Source organism: Myotis daubentonii, chromosome 3 (genome assembly GCF_963259705.1).
Source record: "Myotis daubentonii chromosome 3, mMyoDau2.1, whole genome shotgun sequence".
In the NCBI taxonomy this organism is placed as follows: domain Eukaryota; kingdom Metazoa; phylum Chordata; class Mammalia; order Chiroptera; family Vespertilionidae; genus Myotis; species Myotis daubentonii.
Window position 1 is genome coordinate 216984842 of NC_081842.1, and position 18475 is coordinate 217003316.

The window sequence follows — 18475 nt, forward strand, 5'->3', positions numbered from 1 at the left end:
GACTCCCCGAGACCTGCCCGGCCGCGGCTCCCGCGCCTGGACCTGCGCCCGGGCATAATGCATCTTAACTGCAGGCTAAGTTATTCAAATGATGATCATTGCAGAGACCGTTTTTATGAGAAAATAAATTTTAAAATAATAGCGTTTTAAACTTTTTATGGTTACATTTGTCATGTGACCTGGGACAAGGTATATTTTTGCACTAAATTGGGACGCATTAATTATCTCCCGAGTAGCACTCACTCAAGAACAACATTGGCAGGACGACATGACAGGCCGAGGCAGCCAGCCATTCTTCCCTCTGAGACACACGAGCGCACACACGTGCATACACACATGACCATGCGCACACATGAACGCATGCACACACATGTGTATACACACACACACACACACAAGCAGGAGAAAGGGAGGACAGCTTGGCCCGTGGATGGGAGCTAGGTCCCTAAGGGCAGAGGAAGATTGCAAATAGGGCAGTAGATTGAATTCAGGACTAGCAAACGTGTGTGTGTGTGTCTGTGTCTGTGTCTGCCTGTGTCTGTATCTGTCTGTGTTGGCTTCGCTGGTTTGCTTAGCAGTTAAACAATCCGCCAGTTACACGTTTGCTTTGGCCGTACGCTCCCCCACGCCCCTGGGAAGAACAAGGGGCTTTTATCAGCAGCGATCCGCCCTCTCTCGCCATGTTCCCATGAGAGCCCAGGGGTGCGGGCATGTTGTTGGGGGTCGGGCAGCAGACAGTGGGGTTGAGGCTTCCTGGCAGGAAGACCTGTGACAGGAGGCACAGGAGATCCCACCGTATCGCTGGTCCCTGTGGGAGGGATAAGAAGCTTATAAATACCCGCAAACACGCTTGGTGTGATGCCTCACAGTTCACAGGCCTCCTCCTTACAGCACCACAGCACCCGCCGGGACCGGCTGCGTAATTTGTGAGGCCCGTGCAAACGAAAAGTGAGGCTGTCGCGGTTTTTTAAAATATCTTTCTTGTTGTCAGAGAGGAAGGGAGAGAGGGAGAGAGAGAGGAACATCAATGATGAGAGAGAACCATTAATCGGCCGCCTCCTGCTCGCCCCACACTGGGGATCGAGCCCAGAACCTGGGCATGTGCCTGGACTGGGAATCGAATCCGTGACCTCCTGGTTTATAGGTCGACCCCCAACCACTGAGCCAAACCGGCTGGGCCAACCTTGGGCTCTTTGACCAAGAGCTAGCAAGGATGGGGGAGGTGCAATTGCTTTGATTGGCTTCCGCAGCCCCTTTGCCCTCGGCTGAGGTCCAGCCCCCCAACCACATTGCTGCTCCACAGAGCCGTGTTGCTGACACACCTCTAAACAACAGCCCAGTGCCCCGCCCACATCCCTGATGAATGCTATCAGGGAAGCCATGGCTTCTAGCAAGTGCCACTGAGCACTAGATGTCTCTGATTGGACCTCGGGTACCCTGACCGGGGCACCGCCAATCCATTGACTACCTAGAAAGATGAACCGAACCAGACTGTGGCTCTAAGTATTGGAAGGAAGAAACTATAGGCCTGAGGGAACGGGACAGTTCATGGTCAACGTTGACGTTTAAACATAGAAAGAAGTCGGAGAGGCCACGGTGGGCCTTGTGCAGCTGAAACTGTGAGGGAAGAGAACCGTGCGTAGCAGGAGCTGTAGAGGAGGGGTGCTGAAGCTAGAAGGTGAGAAACTTGGCCAGCGTGGCTCAGTGGCTGAGCATCGACCCAGGAACCAGGAGGTCACGGTTCGATTCCCAGCCAAGGCACATGCCCGGGTTGCGGGCTTGATCCCCAGCATGGGGTGTGCAGGAGGCAGCCAATCCGATGATTCTCTCTCATTATTGATGCTTCTGTCTCTCTCTCTCTCCCTCTCCCTTTCTCTCTTTAAAATCAACAAAAACATATTTTTTTTAAGGTGAGAAACAGGAGAGCGGGGAATAGAGAGCCTGAGTAGCCCGGGCTGACTCCTGTTAATGGCAGAACACAGGAGAGCCCACACCACACACTCCTGCTCCTAGGTCCCCAGGGCAGCCCTGGATCCAGAACAGCCCGGCTGCTGCTGTCCCCAAGTCTGCGTGCCCAGCTCTTCTTGGGCTCCTCGCCTGGCCCAGGCCTCCCCTCCCCCCACCCCTCTGTACACCCCTACAGTCTTTTTTTTTTTTTTTTTACAACCAGGAGCACCCTGTCTCAAACAAGGGATCTTAGATTTAACTGCACTCCCTGGCTGAGTACAAGGAGAGAAACACAAGAAAAGAACCACTCAGCCCAGCCGGCGTGGCTCAGTGGTTGAGCATCGACCTATGAACCAGGAGGTCACAGTTGGATTCCCGGTCAGGGCACATGCCTGGATTGTGGGCTCAATCTCAGGAGGCAGCCAATCAATGATTCTCTTTCATCATTGATGTTTCTATTTCTCTCTCCCTCTCCCTTCCTCCCTGAAATCAATAAAAATATTAAGTCCTAACCAGTTTGGCTCAGTGGATAGAGCATCAGCCTGCAGACTCAAGGGTCCCAGGTTCGATTCCGGTCAAGGGCATGTACCTTGGCTGCAGGCACATACCCAGTAGGAGGTGTGCAGGAGGCAGCTGATCGATGTTTCTCTCTCAACGATGTTTCTAACTCTCTATCCCTCTCCCTTCCTCTCAGTAAAAAAAAAAAAAAAAAAAAAAAAAAAAAAAAAAAAAAAAAAAAAAAAAAAAAAAATCAATAAAATATATTTTAAAAATAAATAAATAAAAATATTAAAAAGAAAAAAAAGGAACCACTCATTCATTCAACTTGTGGAGAACTCTGCGCCCTGAGCCACCGCGCCAGACTCTGGGGATGCGACAATGAGCATCCGTCCCTCTCAAGGACTTCACCGGAGGGTGAAGAAGAAGGACCGACGGTGAGCAAGCAGTTGTGCTGTGAGGTGGGGAGCAGGAAAGGAGGAGGAAGAACACAGTCGAAAAAGTCCCCCAAGCTCAGCCACCTCTGAGGGAAGTGTCTCCGAAGCTTAGACCATATTCAGGATTTATGTTTGGCGTGTGGGCGAGAGGAAAGCGCGCTTACAAACAAGCATATGGCAACTGTGTCTCACTTCCCCTCCCCACCGTGTCCCCAGGATCCGCCGCCCTTCCACTCCCGCGGAAAGGAATTAAAAACAAACAAACAGGGTTTATCCGGAGCTCTGTGCAGATTAGCTCTGACGGCGGGGGGAGCCACAGAAGTACAGCTCGTGGGCACTGAGAGCTGCGATGGCCAAAGCCATATCCATGGTAACTGATCAGAAACATAGGAAATCTATGGCACGGGAATCTCCGACGAAACAGTCATCGGAGTGGGTGAGACTGACTTATGAATCTAGTGATGGAATTTTATGAGAAAAAGAATTATACCTTCGGAGGGAAGGGCGGGGTTCGCGGCTCAACATCACATCCATCTGCATCAGAATAAATAACCTCACCTTGACTTGGAGGGAATTGCCTGGCTCCCTAAAAATATCCAGGAATCTGAGACTCGGAAGCTGTGTGTGACGGCAGGCTGGGGAGAGAGCAGGCAATGGGAAAAACAGGTGTCTCTCTATGGGCAAGATTTCCCCATCCGATTAGCCCCTGGGTGTTCAACGTGTCTATAGGTTCTCAGAGTGACATTTGTTATTGAAAGGCTGTTTGGAGAAAGCATTGCCCTGGCCGGTGTGGCTCAGTTGGTTGAGCTCCGACGGTTCAGTTCTTGGTCAGGGCACATGCCCAATGGCAGGCTTGATCCCCAGTAGGGGGCGTGCAGGAGGCAGCTGCTGGGGTCCAGCCCAAGCAGGTCCAGGGGTTCCCAAAGGTGTGGATGGAGTCGGCGAAGAAGGAATGACACAGAGACAGCGTTCAGTTGATCAGCAGCCTAGCCAGGATCTCTAGCCAAGTTCTGGTCAGGATCTCCAGCCAAGTTCTGGTGTTTATTGTCTTGTTACATCTGTATTTATACCAGTTGATTTTAATCCTGTCAATTTCTTTTGCAAAGGTTAGGGCGTTTCTTATCTCCATTCCAGGGAGTAAAAACTATGTAGCTTAAGCGTGATTGTTTGTAGTTAAAGTGATTAACTACCCGCCTGGCACTTAGTTAAGGGGTTTTATCCCCTCCCTAACTTCAAGGAAAAATCCCTGCCTGGTGAAACAGCCTTTCTCGGAGAAGTGACCTTGGTTAAAACATATAGCACTAAGGGGAGCAAACATATTAAGAACAGTATGCCATATACGCCAGGTCCCTTGAAACATATGCTGTGCAGATGTTTCTTTCCTGCAGCAACTGTGTCAAGCAGCAAGGATGGACCGGCTTCCAGCAGACAGCCAATTGGTGATTCTCTCTCATCATTGATGTTTCTTTCTCTCTCTCTCTCTCTCTCTCTCTGTCTCTAGAATCAATAAAAACATATAAAAAAAGGAAAGAGAGCATGAAGTCCCTTGGTGAGATTTGGCCAGGCCTCGAAAGCAAAAAGATCCAAGCTTTGGAGAGAAACCTTCGGTGAATTCTGAGGCCATGATTACAGACGTTCTCCTCCTTGCCTCGCGGGGACCTCACCAACATACGAGATGTGCTGCTCACTTCTGGGGGGAGTAACAGTGCATCAGTCACAAAGACTGGCGCTTAATTTCACGTTACCAGAGAGAAAAGTGAGCCTGAGACCCTGGCCCCGGGGTCACGTGAAGGGAACAGGAATTGATTTCCCCACGAGGTCACTGTTGGGCAAACCCCTGGCCAGATGTGAGCTGGCCAGTGCCCACATCTGCATCAGAGGCTCCGAACGGCCGTCCTTCCATTCTTGGAAAATAGATTAATCACGCGGCGGCCGTGGTTGCATTAGCGGCGGAGCAGCTGCCTATCTGACAAATTGGAATGGGCAGGAGTACATGGAACTTACATTTTCGGAGTCAATGAGTTCTGATAATTGAGTTTATCCCTCGCAAGGAGGCAGTTCTAGGAAATCTAGATGAAAGCGCTACGGGCTTTGTTCACTTCTGTGTCCTGAGCGAAGACCATTAGCTCCCTGGGACTTTTGGGGGCATTTTGTTGTCATTACATCCTGGGTAGGCGTTGCTGTGGTGCTCTCCAGCCCGCGTTCCACCCCACTGAGCCCTTTTTAGAATAATACACGGAAAAACAGCACCTCCCACAGAAAAGCAGCCAGGCAGCTCGGCCTGGGGCCGGCAGGAGGGGCTGGCCATCACCATCGCCCACCGTGGCTCCGAGGACTGGGCCAGGGAGCACAGTTTGAAAACCACTGCACATCCCCAGTGAGCCTCCATGTCTCTGTCCCAGCTGGTGGGATAGCAGGACGCTGCCAGGAAAAGCTGGACTTGGATGACCCTGGTTTGGGTCTGCATGGGTGGAGGAGAAGGTGAGAGCTGTCCGGGAAGAGAATGCACAAGGGCAAAGGGGCAGGGATGGGCGGGGCCTGGGAGGGGAGGGGCCTGAGATGGGAGGGCACCTGGGACAGGAGGGACCTGGGAGTGGACCTGAGTGGCGGCCCAAAGGCTCCAATTTGGAAGGAAGAAGATAGACTGGGAATATGGGATGGGATGAGGACATAGAGGGTCTTGAATATCCAGCTAAGAAATTTGGCTTTTGTCTTTTGTCACCATGCTCTCTGGCCAGTGATCTTATCCGTTTTCTAAGGCCACCAGAACAAAGCACCCAGACTGGGTGGCTTCAGCAACACACACTTCTCTCCCCCCCGCTCCGGAAGCTAGGAGGGCAAGGTCAGGGCATTGCAGATTGATTTCTTCGGAGACCTCTCTTCTTGGTGTGTAGATGGCCACCTTCTCCCTGCGAACTCACATGGTCTTCCCGTGTGTGTGTGTGTGTGTGTGTGTGTGTGTGTGTGTGTGTCCCAATCTCCTCTTCCTCGAAGCACACCAGTCATATGGGGTTAGGGCCCACCCTAATGACCTCATTTTACCTAAATCACCTCTTTACAGATCCTGTCTCCTTGCTGGAGGGGAGCGGGGGTGGGGAGGTAGAAGAGGGTAAGGGGGGAAAAATTGTGATAGAAGGAGACTTGACTTGGGGTGATAAACACACAATACAATGTACAGATGATGTGCTGTAGAACTGTACGCCTGAAACCTACATAATTTCATTAACCACTGTCACCCCCAATAAATTCAATCCTATATAATAAAAGGCCAGAGGCATCACGACCAGAACGACCAGAGACCAGACCACCACGGCCCCTTGCAGGGCTGGCCCTATCCCTAAGCAAGCAGTTAGGGGCAATCAGGCAGGCAGGCAGAGTGGTTAGGGGTGATCAGGTAGGCAGACCAGCGGTTAGGGGTGATCAGGTAGACAGACTTATAGTTAGGGGCAATCAGGCAGGCAGACAGAGTGGTTAGGGGTGATCAGGTAGGCAGGCCAGTGGTTAGGGGCGATCAGGTAGGCAGACCAGCAGTTAGGGGTGATCAGGTTGACAGACCAGTCGTTAGGGGCGATCAGGTAGGCAGGCCAGCAGTTAGGGGCGATCAGGTAGGCAGATGGCCCCTTGCAGGGCTGGCCCCGCCCCCCACAAAGAAAGATGGAGGCCCAGGCCAGCCAAGCCATCACACCCCATGCCTGTCGCCTGCAGAGGGAGGCCACCGGTGGCAGGGGATGGGGGCAGCGCTGCACAGAAGGCAAGCAGTGGCAGCGGTGGGGGTGGGACCAGCTGCCTGTAGCCGGGGAAGGAAAGCCCTGATAGGCCCTGATCTCAGGCCAGGCCTAGGGACCCTACCTGGGGGGTCCCGGATTGTGAGAGGGTGCAGGCCAGGCTGAGGGGCCCCCTCCCCCTGAGTGCACAAATTTTTGTTCACCCAGCCTCTGGTTAAAAAATAAATGAAGATCCTGTTTCCAAAGGCAGCACCATTCTTGGGTAATGGGGTTAGTGCTTCAACACAAAACTGGGGGAGGACACATTTCAGCCCATAACATTGCGATTTATATTTGTATTTATTGTGTATATATTCATATATATATGTATTTATATATATGTTTTTTATTTTTCTAATATATTTTTATTGATTGCAGAGAGGAAGGGAGATATATGTATATATTTATATATATGCTTTTTATTTTTTTAATATATTTTTATTGATTTCAGAGAGAAGGGGAGAGAGACAAACATCGGTGATGAGAGAGAATCATGGATCGGCTGCCTCCTGCACGCCACACACTGGGAATGGAGCCCGCAACCCGGGCATGTGCCCTGACTGGGAATTGAACCGTGACCCCCTGGTTCATAGGTCAATGTTCAACCACCGAGCCACGCTGGCCGGGATATATATGCTTTAAAAAAAAACTAACATCTGGCAATAGTGCAAAATAAACCAGTTGGCTGCGGGCAGCGTGCAGAAGTGGAGAGAGAATGGAGGGAGCGTGAAGGCCGGGTGGGCAGGGCTGTAACAGAGCATGTGCAGCCGCAGCGATGACAGAAGGCGGAGTAATTACATGCTGGTTGGGTCGGTGGGATGGATTTGTACCTGGGAGTCAGGGAGAGAGACCGGGGAGGGTTGCACCTGGCAGGGAGGGGAGGTTTGGGACAGGAGCGCTGAGCGAGGTCTGCAGGGAGAGAGTGCAGGCTCCCTGGTGAGGTCGGGACACACCGCATCGCGGGCTCTTCTCTGCCAGGTGCGTGCGTTTCGGAAGCCGCCGCTCGGAGCGTGATGCTTGCATGTGAAGGCCTCCCTGGAATCTCAATGGCTCCTGAAGACACCCCAGGGGTCACGCGGAGACCCACCCTTGTTGCTGTTGTTATCCTCAGGAGAGGATACTTTTTTCATTGATTGTTAGAGAGAGTGGAAGGGAAGGAGGGGAAGAGAGAAAAAGAGAGAGAGAGAGAGAGAGAGAGAGAGAGAGAGATCGATTGGTTGTCTCCCGCACAAGCTGGACCAGGGCAGGGATTGAACCTGCAACCCAGGTACATGCCCTTGACCAGGAATCAAACCTGAGACCCCTCAGTTTGAGGGCCGACTCTCAGCCAGGGCTGGTGTTTTGCATTTTGTCCTGTTGGGCTAGGCTGCCGACCTCTGCTTGCCTCGGCGCCTGCTGGCACCCACCCCCGGCGGAGGATGAAGGAGGGGCGCGTCCTCTGAGCAAGTCACAGGGAACCTGACACGCACCAGCCTGTGTGTGCGTGTGTGTGAGTGAGTGAGTGTGTGTGTGTGTGAGTGTGCGTGTGTGTGCGTGTGTGTGTGTGAGTGTGTGCGTGTGTGTGAGTGTGAGTGTGTGTGAGTGTGTGTGTGTGTGCATGTGTGTGAGTGTGCGTGTGAGTGTGTGTGTGCGTGTGTGTGTGTGAGAGTGTGTGTGTGAGTGTGTGTGTGAGTGAGTGCGTGTGTGTGTGTGAGTGCGTGTGTGTGTGAGTGTGTGAGTGCGTGTGTGTGTGTGACTGTGTGTGTGCATGTGTGTGTGAGTGTGTGTGTGCGTGTGTGTGTGAGAGTGTGTATGAGAGTGTGTGTGTGCGTGTGCGTGTGTGAGTGTGCGTGTGCGAGTGTGTGTGTGTGTGTGTGTGTGTGTGTGTGTGTGTGAACCGCACTGATTTAGGAAGAATTTTCAGACACGCTCGAATAACAATCTGGAAAAGGCACAATGACAATGTGGAAACGCCAAGCATAAAAAGACTGGCACATGCAAAAACAAAAAACCCATTCACTCCACAGATCACGACTGGACGTCCCCGGAGGGACGGGCCGATTTGGGCAGAGAAAAGGAGATTATGTTTTATGGGAAGAGATACAATAACCATTCTCTTCCCATAAAGCCAGCGACGGGAGATGGTCTCTGCTCCGTAGCTACACACCCTGCACATTTGCGGGATGATGCTAACAGGAAATCGATGACCTCTTTTACGTGTGAAAAGACGGGATCTCGCTGGAACCCCCGCCCAGCTCATCGGGCGACAGATCTTCTCAAAAACCTGCCACTCACCATTGATCGCGGTCCTGGGACCGTCGGTGGCCTTTAAATCCGATCCTTGTTTACTTTACTTTATCCTCATTATTTACTTATCTATCTATCTATCTATCTATCTATTTATCTAGAAATAATCACACTCAAAGCATCACCCGTCTCTACAGCCTGAAGACCTTCAGATAACACGCCATGAGCCACACGTGGTCCAGCAGGCCCTCCCACCCACATCCACGCTGGGAGACCGGCCTTAGCCACCGGAAGCTTCCTGGGGTGTCACTGGGCAGCTCTGACAGGCTCAGTGGGATTGATGGCATCTCCTGGCTTTTGCCTCCGTTGATCTGAAATAGGGCCAAAGTTAATTTTCGCAAGCACCCCTCTGCGCTGCCGTAATTTCCTCGTGAAAGGCTTCGGCGGCCGGTGGCTTTGAACCTCTATTGTACGAGTGGTCTCGGCTGACTGCAGCTCACGAGTTTCACAATGCCCAATGACTAAACCCTGTCCATCCTCCCCTATGGGCATCCAACCCCATCCTGCTAAAATCTCCATTTTTTCTGAGAAACTAACTTACCTGTCACAGGGCATCGACCCGGCGGTACCAAGTTTGGATTTAGCACCGGCTCCTAGGGCTGCCCCAGCAAAGTGCCCCAAACTGGGTGGTTTCCAACAGCAGGAACGTATTCTCTCACAGTCTGGGGGCCGGAGCTTCGAAATCGAGGTGTCAGCGGGGCCAGGCTCCCTGAGGATTCGGCTCTACAGGGAGACCCTTCCTGCCTCTCCAGCTACGCTGGCTGCCGGCAACCCTTGGCTTGTGGCTGCATCCCTCCAGTCACATGACCAACTTCTCCCTGTGTCTTCACATGGCTCTCCTCTGTGCAGGTCTGTGGCCAGATTTCCTCTTTTTATAAAGATGCCGTCACATAGGGCTAGGGCTAGGGCCACCCTAATGACCTCATTGTAACTGGATTGATTTCCTCTGTAAAGACCCTATTTTTGTTGTTGTTAATCCTCACAAGGACATTTTTCCATGAATTTTTAGAGAGTGGAAGGGGTGGGGAAAGACAGAGAGAGAGAAACATCCATGTGAGAGAGACACACCTATTGGTTTCCTCCTGCACCCACCCTGACCGAGGAGTCTGCAACCAAGGTACGTGCTCTTGGCCGAAACCAACCCTCAACCCTTCAGTCCGCAGGCTAACGCTCTGTCCACTGAGCCAAACTGGCTAGGCAACGACCCTATTTTCAAATAAGGTCACATTTCGAGGTATCGGGGATTGGGACTTGGACATACCTTTTCTCAGAAGACACATTTCAGCCTGAAACAGCCTCAAGGAACTTGGAGGACTGGGAAAACGCTTTCTGCAGGGGGCTGTCCTGTGCATGGTAGGATGTGTAGCAAGACCTCTGGGCTCCACCGACCAGAGGTGCCAGTGCATGCCTCCTCCCTCTTGGCACATCCCCAAACGCCTCCCGGTCTTGCCAAAGGCCCCCTGAGGGCACGACTGCCCCATTGAGCACCACTGGCTTAAATGAAAAGTAGGCCCAGCTTCGCAAGGCGCTTAGAGGGCTGACCACCTAGAAAGAGGGCGGTTAGACATCAGTCGGAGGTTCCCTAAAGGAGGTGGGTCCTGAGTAGCCCCCTCAGCGCCGGCTGCCCTCATTAGCTTCACTAATATTGGCTGAGTGCCAGCGATATGCGGGTGCTGCTCCGGGCATTGTGGGAAAAGCGGAGAACAGAAGAGATTTTGAAGCCCCGGCCTTAAACATCACACATTTGGGCCCTGGCCAGGTAGCTCAGTTGGTAAGAGTGTCATCCCAATACCCCAAGGTTGGGGGTTCGATCCCCGGTCAGGGCACATACAAGAATCAACCAAAGCATGTATAAATAAGTAGAACAACACATCGGCGTTTCTCTCTCTCTCTCTCTCTCTCTCTCTCTCTCTTTTTCTCTCTCAATTCAATCGATTTTTAAAAAATATATTTTATTTTTTACAGAGAGGAAGGGAGAGGGACAGAGAGTTAGAAACATCGATGAGAGAGAAACATCGATCAGCTGCCTCCTGCACACCCCCTAATGGGGATGTGCCCACAACCAAAGTACATGCCCTTGACCGGAATCGAACCCGGGACCTTTCAGTCCGCAGGCCGATGCTCTATCCACTGAGCCAAACCAGTTACGGCATCGATTTTTTTTTTTTTAAAAAAATCATGCCTTAGGAGGCAGCCAATCAATGATTCTCTCTCCTCATTGATGTTTCTATCTCTCTCTCCCTCTCCCTTCCTCTCTCTGAAATCAATAAAAATATATTTTTAAGATAAATAAAAATAAAAACACCATGCATTCTGTGCAGAAGACTGAAAATACAATAGACTGTACACTAGATGGTGATGTGTGTGAATGCAGAAACCTAAAGCAAGCAAAGGTAGGAAGTGTTGAAGGTGCTGAAATTTCCCACAGAGCGGCCAGCGAAGGGCTCACTGAGCCACGGGTGCACAGCTAAGAAGTGGGGGAGCCAGGCAGATTGGGGGGGAAGAGCATTGCAGACAGAGGGCACAGCAAGAACATGGCCCTGAGGGAGGACCGTCCCTGGGGTGTCTGAGGAGCAGAGGAGGCCAATGCGCTGGGAGCAGAGCGGCCGCAGGGAGCAGGTGGGACATGAAGCCAGCAGGGGCCGAGGCGAGGGTGGGCAGGCCTTGCCGGTCAGACGTGGTACAGACAGGTGCCACTCTGAAGGATTCGAGAAGCCAGTGGAGGGGTGTGTGGAGGGCAGATCAGAGGACCGCATGTCGGTGGTGAGTGATGTGGGGAGCTGCTCACTGCAGGTATTTGCAGGAAGAGCCGAGAAGGTTGACTGATGTGCTGAATGTGGGCCAAGAGAGGAAGAGGGGGTCTTTGGCTTCAGCAAATGGAAAACTAGAGTTGGTTTTCATTGAGATGGGAGTTGGCAGAAGAAGCAGATGGGGAGGGAATAGCAGAAGGTGTTGTGTGTGTGTTATATATCTTTTTTCTTTAGAGAGAGAGGAAGGGAGAGGGAGAGAGAGAGAGAGAGAGAGAGACAGAGAGAGAGAGAGAGAGAGAAACATCAATGATCCACTGCCTCCTGCATGCCTCTGGTGTTGTTGTTTTTATGGTGGTAAAATATACGTAACAAAGTTGAGCGTTTTAACCTGCACAGCCCTGTGGCATTTAATACGTTCACCCTGTAGTGCAACCATCGCCACCACCTATTCCCGGGACGTTTACAGCTTCCCCAGCGACACTCTGTCCTGCTTACGGGTGGCACCACCCCCTGGCATCACCCTCACTGTGTCTCTGTGACCTCCGTCTCCAGGAACCCACAGAAGGGGAATCGCACGGCATTTGTCCGTTGGTGACTGGCTTGTTTCACTGAGCACCATGGCCTCCAGTTCATCCACGTTGCCCCAGGTCAAAAGTGCCTCCCTTTTTCAGACCAAGCGCGTTGCATTCCACGAATATACCACGTTTGTTTACCCATTCGCCCCCTGATGGACACGGGGGCTGCCCCCCTCTTTGGGCTGGTGTGAATCATGCTGCTATGAGCATGACTGTACAGGTCTATCTGTTTGAGTCCCTGCTCTCAATTTTTCGGACATATACCTGGGAGTGGAATTGCTGGGTCACACGGTATTTCTGCTTATGTTTTTGAAGACCTGCCCTACCATTTTCCAAGTGGCTGCACCATTAGACATTCCCATCAGCAATGCACATAGGGTCCAATTTCTCCACATCCTCACCAACATTTAGCTCCTATTTATTTTATAACTAGTGGCCTGGTGCACGAATTCATGCACATTGAAAGGAGATTAATTAGAGGAAATATTTTAATATCGCTATTCACCCTTTCTCTATAATAGAAGTGTCAACCAAATTCATGATCGACAATGACAGATGGAAACACACACGTGCAATTGGCGCCAGTGAGAGCTTTATATGTATCACGCATGAGCGAGTCAACTTAGCCTTTTATAGATATAGAATAAACTTGCTTAATTAGACCTAATTTCTGATTTAGCTGAACTTTTTCCAGCCCAATGAAGCATCCCAACTTCTCTTTCAGGTAACTGTCAGCAACAGAGCAGTAAATATCAACACAAAGCCAATTATTATTATAGATCACGCAGGGAGAACAAAGGGTAAAATATTTAACTGCAGCCGTGTTTGACGATATTCTGCGCAGTGAGAAAACCTGAAGTCATTTTCAAGGTCCACCATTTCTCACTTCTTTTCAGTCGGGTCAAGTTTCTAAGCTTTCTAAATCTCCATTTTCCAGCTAATGAAAAGAAATAGGATTCTACTGAGTCTCCTATCTACCTACTCCAGGACTCCTGTGAGGATCAAATGAGATGAGGCGCGGGAAAATGCTTCACAGACATTTGGTTAAAGTGTACAGTGTTTGCACCTGGCTATAAAGCAAGTTCTGTTCCTGGGCTGAAGAAACTTCAAGGAGGCTAGTTGCTAGGGAGAGGAAGCTTGGCATTGCTACGTGATGTCATTACCCAGACGATCGGACACTTAGCATATTAGCCTTTTATATATATGGGTAGCCATTTAAGGTGGAATCTTATTGTGATCAGAAGGTTAGTTTGGGTTTGTTGTTTTTTAATATATCTTTATGCTTTCAGAGAGGAAGGGAGAGATAGAGAGAGATAGAAACATCAATGATGAGAGAGAATTGATAATCAGCTGCCTTCTGCATGCCCAGTACTGGGGATTAAGCCTGCAACCTGGGCATGTGCCCTTGACCAGAACTGAACCTGGGACCCTTCAGTCTGCAGGCCGACGCTCTATCCACTTAGCCAAGCCGGCTAGGACAGAGGTTAGTTTTGAATAGTTAAGCTTGATGTGCCTATGACACATTTGATTAAGATATCAAGTGGACAAGTGGATACACGGGCCTGGATTTTAAGGGAGAGATGGGGGAGGTTATACAAATTTTGGAGTCAGGGCCGGTTGATGGTATTTCAAGCCGTCAGACTGGCTGAAATCATCTAGGTCTGTGCTGTCTGATGTGGCCACTAGTCACATGTGGCCATTGAAATTTACATTCATTCAAGTCAAATTTAAATGTTGTCTCCTTGCTCAGCCGGTATGACTCAGTGGCTGAGCACCAACCTATGAACCAGGAGGTCACAGATCCCTGGTCAGGGAACATGCCCTAGTTGCAGGCTTGATCCCCAGTGTGGGGCATGCAGAAGGCAGTTGATCAGTGATTTTTTTTTTTTTTTGAAATGCAACATGGGTGTTTATTATAAAATATGGAACTTGGGGACGCAGAACAAATTTAAATATGGTGAAATATAGACAAGGCCCAACTGTTATCAGAAAAAGGGAGAGGAACAGAGCTGGCTCTGGAGGCCGTGGTGCCCCCTGTGCAGCAGCAAACCAGTGACCAGCCAGGTGGCTGGAGCTCACCGCTGGGCATTCTACCCCGAGAGAGATGAGCCTGAGGTTTGCACCTGGGCCTTTTTCATCAGTCAAATCCAGCCTTGTCCAAGGGGAGTCAGAGGGTGCAGACCACATCCTAAATTCTATGAGTTTTCCGCTGGGAGGTTTCCAAGTCCAAAATCTCCAGATCCAAATTTTATGGAGTTTTGTAATAATCAGTACTCTCACCATTTGATCAAATGAACTACAGATGCAGAGGCCCCTTTTTTCTGGACTCCAGTCCAAACTGGAAATGGGCTGGGTAGACTAGGTAACATTCTGCAAAACGCTGACGGAACCCGCAACTCCCATCTCTGCTCCTTCCGAATCTTTCTTTGACCGCTGAACGGGGTATTCGCGAACGCCACAGCCCAACAGTCTCTCTTGTTTTCTCTTTGTACAGGTTCCGTATTAGCAACAGGATCGTCTTTCTGCCTTGGGTCCTACCCCCTCACCGTTCCATCTCGGCTGCCAGTCACAATGTCAGGTGCTCCTTCCCCAATTCCTAGCCCACCTACACCACCTATAGCCGTGGTTCTCAACCTTCTGGCCCTTTAAATACAGTTCCTCATGTTGTGACCCAACCATAAAATTATTTTCGTTGCTACTTCATAACTGTAATGTTGCTACTGTTATGAATCGTCATGTAAATATCTGATCTGCAGGATGGTCTCAGGGGACCCCCGTGAAAGGGTCCTTCGACCGCCAAAGGGGTCGCAACCCACAGGTTGAGAACCGCTGATCCATAGTATTTATAATTTCTTTATGGTCCTTTACAGAACACACTGGGTACTCTGGAGCTTCCATATTCCCTATATGAAGGTTTCCAGCAAAATCTCCAGAAGCTCAATATCTCTGCTGTGAGGATGTTGCACCAAATGTTCCACATTTAATGCGTTTGGCCTTTTCTTGAGGTCCCCGTGCCGATCTCGTAGAGCTGGACGACGCCGGTGCCCTGGGCGAAATTGCCCATCTCCACAAACTGGGCACTGCAGGGCATCCACTGACAGTCAAACACCGTGTGGATGTGGGCAATGATCTGGTCCAGCCGACTTCTCCTCCGCCAGCGGTTACGTTCAGCCCCTGCCCTGACCAGTGATTCTCATCGTTGCTGTTTCTATCTCTCCCCCCCTCTCCCTTCCTCTCTGAAATCAATAACATATCATAAAATAAATGTGACCTCCTTGGACACACTAGCCGCATTCCAAGCACTCGGTGGTCACACTTGGCTGCTGGCTATTGCACTGGACAGCAGAGATGTAGGGCATGTCCATCCTCAGTCTCTCATTGGACAGCCCCGGACTAGGGCATGGTGAGATGTAAAAGAGGAGAGAGCTAAGCACCAGGCCCCAGGGCCCTTCAACCATAAGATCTATGGTGGCGCTGGGTGCAGGTTGGCCTAAGGCTGGGGTGCAGGTTGGCCTAAGGCTGGGGTGCAGGTTGGCCTAAGGCTGGGGTTACCAGATGTCCCTCTCTTCCAGGGATGCTACAGACTGTGCCTGTGTTGTTGGCATGATGAATAGGGGTTCCTTTTACTCCAAAAAGTGCTCCAGTTTGGGTGACAATATGGTCGTCCCAGGTAAGAAGTTCCAGGTGGCGTCTGCTTAGAGCAAGGGCGTGGGGTTTCAGTGACTCAGGATCCCTACCCGGCCCCGGCGAGGTGCACGGCTCCGGGCCTGGGAGCCCGTCAGAGGACTGGGTACAGCTGCTTCTCCCTGTGACTAAAGCATCTCGGAGAAGACTGTGCAGGCGGGGCAGGAAGCAGGAGTGAACTCCCAGCCCCCGTGCCTAGGGTCGTGGGGGCAAGCTCCTAGCCTCGGGTCCGAGTCGTCCCCTGGTTCTGATGCCCTACAGGAAAGGGAGTTCCGAGTGATAAAGTCTTGGCTGTGATACCTCCTGCGAGAATTTCCAGCTCACCCACAGCCGACCCTGGGGGGACCATCTGCTTATTTACAACAAATCTCATTTCACCTGTTGACATTTACCCACGCGTGCCAACACTAAGAATAGAAAGCCGGGGAGGGAGGGGCCGAAGATCCCAGGTCTCCCCACGACTCTGGACTCTCAACTCTCTGTCCTCACGAGCTGGGCGGGCTGCAAGGTGGCAGGAGACCAGGAAGCTATGGATCCACATCCCAGATCCCCCTGACACCTCCAGAATGAATGAAGCTCCAGGCAAAACAATGGCCCTTGTTCAGTTCTGAAGTTGACGTGCACATTGGCACCATTTTATCGCAACCTTTCATCGCCATGGAAACCATCTATGATGCCACAAAAGAGGATTCTGACCAGAGTGGGAAAGGAGGCGGAGCCAGGAAACTTGAGTTCCCGGAGCTCCTGGTGGAGGGAGGGGCAGGGGAACCCCAGAGCTGTGCCCGGAGCTGCTGGTTAGGAAGCGGGGTGCTCTCGGGCGACCGGGGTGAGCTCTCGGGGCCCACGCAGAGCCCAGAGTAGATCCCAGTGCTCTGCCCGGCTGGGTGGCCCATCCCCAAACTGCTCTACGGATTTGTTTTGTTATCTTAAGAAAAAAGGGCGCTCGCCAGTCAACGGAAAGGGTTTCTGCTGCAACCCAAGCACAGACAGGCCTGGGGGCGGGCGGGGGGGGGGGGGAGCAGAAGTCACCAGGGTCTCAGTTTCCCGTGGCTGCCGTAACACAAGCTGGGGGAGGAGGGGCGCGTAAAGACAGGAATTTATGGCGGTAAGCTCAGTGGATAGAGCGTCGGCCCAAGGACTGAAGGGTCCCAGTTTGATTCTGGTCAAACCAATCGATGTGTTTCTCGCACCTCAATGTTTCTCTCTGTCTTTCCCTCTCTCTTCCACTCGCTCTAAACATCGATGGAAAAATATCCTCAGGTGCGGATTAAAAAAACAAAACGGGAATTTATCTCCCCCTCGGTCCCGGAGGCCAGAAGCCTGAAATCCAGGTGTCCCGGAGCCACGCTCCCACTGAAGACTCGGGGAGAGCCTTTCTCGCCGCCGCCAGCCCGTGGGCTCCTGCGCTCCTTGGCTGTGGCTGCATCGCTCCGATCTCGGCCTCCAGCGCCCAGGGCCGCTCCCTGTGTGTCCCTCTCCGCTCTCCCTCCCTCTTTTCCATAAGGACCCTGTGGTCGCAGGGGCGTCTCATCCTGGGAGCCTGGACATCTGCAAAGACCGTTCCCCAAATACGGTCACGTTCACAGGTTCCCGGGGTTCCGACGTGGACAGATCTTCTGGGGGACACCATTCCAGCCTTCTGCCCACGGGACAGGAGGCTTCACCTGGGGGAATCCCACGCGTGGAGCACCCACGGGCGGGCCTGTGGGCCTTAAGGCTCTGGTCCCTTCAGAGACGCCAGCCCAGCTTCTATCATCCTGAGACCCGGACACGGAAGAGCCCCTGACCTGTTGCCATGGTGACTCTAAACCTGAAACGTTAGTCCCTTTGTATTGTTTGCAAGGAACTAAGGACTCTGACATCACGGGAAATACACGAATCCAAGGTGGGGGGGGTTGTTTCTGGAGGAAACTTGTGCTCAGAACTTTCCTCTTTCTTTCCTCAAACGCCCGGAGTCTGTGACATTCCCAGGATTTTCCTCAAAGAGTCATTGTCCTCGGCTTAGCAACAGCCTTAAACCCATTGGGGAGGCGCACAGACGGGTGAGCTGGGGAGAGAGATGCTTCTCACGCTTCCCACCTCCAGCCCCGGCTCAGAGGACTCCTGGGAACCTGGAGCACAGAGGTGCTGCAGTGCCGCGGCCGGACAGGGACAGGAACAGGACAGGGACGGAGACAGGGACAGGACAGGACAGGGATGGAGACAGGACAGGACAGGGACAGGACAGGACAGGGACAGGGACGGGACAGGGACACGACAGGGACAGGACAGGACAGGGACAGGGATAGGGACGGAGACAGGACAGGGACAGGGACAGGGACGGAGATAGGACAGGACACGGACAGGGACAGGGCCGGGACAGGACAGGACAGGGACAGGGACAGAGACAGGACAGGACAGGACAGGACAGGGACAGGGCCGGGACAGGACAGGACAGGGACAGGGACGGGACAGGACAGGACAGGGACAGGGACGGGACAGGACAGGACGTGGACAGGGACAGGGATGGGGACAGGGACAGGGACGGGGACAGG

General features: G+C 52.0%; 1 pseudogene; it reads right to left on the reverse strand.

Moving 5' to 3' along the window:
• Positions 1–10461: 10461 nt before the first annotated feature.
• LOC132229805 (dynein axonemal assembly factor 10-like) lies at positions 10462–15622 on the reverse strand (annotated as a pseudogene).
• Between the last annotated feature and the right edge of the window lie 2853 nt (positions 15623–18475).